This window comes from Salvia miltiorrhiza, chromosome 2, assembly GCF_028751815.1.
Source record: "Salvia miltiorrhiza cultivar Shanhuang (shh) chromosome 2, IMPLAD_Smil_shh, whole genome shotgun sequence".
Lineage (NCBI taxonomy): Eukaryota > Viridiplantae > Streptophyta > Magnoliopsida > Lamiales > Lamiaceae > Salvia > Salvia miltiorrhiza.
In genome coordinates, this window is record NC_080388.1 from 24,969,982 (window position 1) to 24,974,242 (window position 4,261).

Here is a 4,261-nt window from a genome sequence, read left to right on the forward strand (position 1 = left end):
TCATCATCAGCAACCTCAACAGACAACCCATGAGTAGTAAAACTCTTTTTTTTGCGGTTATATTGGAGGCAAAACACCATGAGATAAGGGACATGGACTCTGCCGCGAACACCTTTTACATAGGTGGGCTTTTGGGGCGAGCGGGGCGGCGGTCCTGAGAGCTGGATTTGTCATTCAAAGTAAACTCTACCCCTGACCCCATCAAACCGGGTCGCCGAGTTCTTCAATGCGTCATCCGTGTCCAATATAAAGTGAACTTCTTTTATACAGCAATGTTCGAATTTTTGTAAGGTTCACAAACGATCTTTGGAATGAATCCAGTGCGTTTGGAGAAAAAATTAGGCACTTCAGCTGGTTCATATTGTTTGCTCGACTCAAGTCCAAAAGTTAGTTTACGTTCCCCAATAAGTGTCCCGCACATCCACTCGCACATACGTATCACAAAATCGAAAGACGGAAATGGTGTAAGTCCGAGGATGAAGTCGTGTTTATCGTACTCGTGTTTCCAAAATTCTTCATTTGCGCCGGGTGTTTCCACATTAGGCCACCATTTATTTAAATCATCACGAAGGCTCGGATGATCTTTAAAACTCTTCCGCGTTATAAATTTTGAGCTTGATACACGTTCATCATCAGCAACCTCAGCAAACAACCCATGAGTAGTAAAACTCTTTTTTTTGCGGTTATATTGGAGGCAAAACACCATTGGATAAGGGACATGGACTCTACTGCGAACACCTTTTACACATGTGGGCTTTTGGGCGGGCGGGGCGGCGGTCCTGAGAGCTGGATTTATCATTCAAAGTAAACTCTACCCCTGACCCCATCAAAACCGGGTCGCCGAGTTCTTCAATGCGCCGTTCGTGTCCAATTTATACAGCAATGTTCAAATTTGTAAGGTTCACAAACGATCTTTGGAATGACTCCAGTGCGTTTGTAGAAGAAATTAGGCACTTCAGCTGGTTCATATTGTTTGCTCGACTCAAGTCCAAAAGTTAGTTTACGTTCCCCAATAAGTGTCCCGCACATCTATTCGCACATACGTATCACAAAATCGAAACACTGAAAGGGTATAAGTCTGAGGGTGAAGCCGTATTTAGCGTACTCGTATTTCCAAAATTCTTCATTTGCGCCGGGTGTTTCTACATTAGGCCATCATTTATTTAAATCATCACGAAGGCTCGGATGATTTTAAAAGTCTTTCGCGGTATAAATTTTGAGTCTGGTACAGGTTCATCATCAGCAACCTCAACAAACAATCCATGAGTAGTAAAACTCTTTTTTTTTGCGGTTATATTGGAGGCAAAACAACATGGGATAAGGGACATGGACTCTACCGCGAGCACCTTTTACACAGGTGGGCTTTTGGGGCGGGCGGGGGGCGGTCCTGAGAGTTGGATTTGTCATTCAAAGTAAACTCTACCCCTGATCCCATCAAAACCGGGTAGTCGAGTTCTTCAATGCGTCGTCCGTGTCGAATATAAAGTGAACTTCTTTTATACAGCAATGTTCAAATTTATAAGGTTCACAAACGATCTTTGAAATGACTTCAGTGCGTTTGTTGAAGAAATTAGGCACTTCAGCTGGTACATATATTTTGCTCGACTTAAGTCCAAAAGTTAGTTTACGTTCCCCAATAAGTGTCCCGCACATCCACTCGCATATACGTATCACAAAATTGAAATACTAGAAGGGTCTAAGTCTGAGGGTGAAGCCGTATTTAGCGTACTCGTGTTTCCTAAATTCTTCATTTGTGCCGGGTGTTTCTACATTAGGCCACCATTTATTTAAATCATCACGAAAGCTCGGATGATCTTTAAAAGTCTTCCGTGGAGTAAATTTTAAGACTGGTACATGTTCATCATCAGCAACCTCAACAGACAACCCATGAGTAGTAAAACTCTTTTTTTTTACGGTTATATTGGAGGTAAAACACCATGGGATAAAGGACATGGACTCTGCCGCGAACACCTTTTACATTGGTGGGCTTTTGGAGCGAGCGGGGCGGCGGTCCTGAGAGCTGGATTTGTCATTCAAAGTAAACTCTACCCCTGACCCCATCAAACCGGGTCGCCGAGTTCTTCAATGCGTCGTCCGTGTCCAATATAAAGTGAACTTCTTTTATACAGCAATGTTCGAATTCGTAAGGTTCACAAACGATCTTTGGAATGAATCCAGTGCGTTTGGAGAAAAAATTAGGCACTTCAGCTGGTTCATATTGTTTGCTCGACTCAAGTCCAAAAGTTAGTTTACGTTCCCCAATAACTGTCCCGCACATCCACTCGCACATACGTATCACAAAATCGAAATTCGGAAAGGGTGTAAGTCCGAGGGTGAAGCCGTGTTTATCGTACTCGTGTTTCCAAAATTCTTCATTTGCGCGGGTGTTTCCACATTAGGCCACCATTTATTTAAATCATCACAAAGACTCGGATGATCTTTAAAAGTCTTCCGCGGTATAAATTTTGAGCCTGTACACGTTCATCATCTGCAACCTCAGCAGACAACCCATGAGTAGTAAAACTCTTTTTTTTTGCGGTTATATTGGAGGCAAAACACCATGGGATAAGGGACATGGACTCTGCCGCGAACACCTTTTACACAGGTGGGCTTTTGGGGCGGGCGGGGCGGCTGTCCTGAGAGCTGGATTTGTCATTCAAAGTAAACTCTACCCCTGACCCCATCAAACCGGGTCGCCGAGTTCTTCAATGCATCGTCCGTGTCCTATATAATGTGAACTTCTTTTATACAACAATGTTCAAATTCGTAAGGTTCACAAACGATCTTTGGAATGAATCCAGTGCGTTTGTAAAAGAAATTTGGCACTTCAGCTGGTTCATATTGTTTGCTCGACTTGAATTAGGCACTTCAGCTGGTTTATATTGTTTGCTCGACTCAAGTCCAAAAGTTAGTTTACGTTCCCCAATAAGTGTCCCGCACATCCACTCGCACATACGTATCATAAAATCGAAATACGGAAAGGGTGTAAGTCGGAGGGTGAAGCCGTGTTTATCGTTCTCGTGTTCCAAAATTCTTCATTTGCGCCAGGTGTTTCCACATTAGGCCACCATTTATTTAAATCATCACAAAGGCTCGGATGATCTTTAAAGTCTTTCGCGGTATAAATTTTGAGCTTGGTACACGTTCATCATCAGCAACCTCAGCAAACAACCCATGAGTAGTAAAACTTTTTTTTTTGCAGTTATATTGGAGGCAAAACACCATGGGATAAGGGATATGGACTCTGCCGCGAACACCTTTTACATAGGTGGGCTTTTGGGGCGGGCGGGGCGGTGGTCCTGAGAGCTGGATTTGTCATTCAAAGTAAACTCTACCCCTGACCCCATCAAACCGGGTCGCTGAGTTTTTCAATGCGCCGTCCTTGTCCAATATAAAGTGAATTTTTTTTATACAGCTGTAGACAATTAAATTTATCGTCGAATTAAATCGTGCCACGTGTAAATTCATGAATTAAATATTCAATTATATTTTCTATTTTATTAAATGGAATTTTTTATTCCTAATTTAAATAGATATATAATTAATATTTAATAGAATGAACTAATGGGCCTATTTGCCACTTAAAAAAATGATGAGTAGAATTGATGTATGATGGTGAATTCCACCCAATCTAATTAATATTTCTCTTATTTCGCCATGTTCTTCTTATTTCTCCATTTTAATTTGATTTTACGACCAAATCAATGAATTCACAACCAGATCTATGAATTCACAACTTTATATTTTTAAATTCAGAACTAGATCTATGAATTCACAACCAGCTCAATGAATTCACAACTTAATGTTCTTGAATTCACAATCAGCTCGATGAATTCACAACTTAATATTGTTGAATTCACAATCAAATCTATGAATTCACAACTAAAACTCGAATTCACAACCAAAATAAATTCTAGTTTTAGTCGTGAATTCAAACTTTAAAAATTCAAATTCACAACTACTTGAATTCACAATCAAAATAAATTCTTGTTGTGAATTAAATTTTGGTTGTGAATTCGATTGGTTGTGATTCAAAACCAAAATAAATTCTAGTTGTGAATTCGACTGATTGTGAATTCACAATCAAAAAATTCTGATTGTGAATTAAATTTGGGTTGTGAATTCACACCCAGTCGAATTTACAACAAAAAAATTCTGATTGTGAATTAAATTTTAGGGTTTAGGGTTCACAACTAGGGTTTACGGTTTCACTTCAATTCAATTGTGAATTTACTATTTCAGTTCAGTTGTGAATTCACAA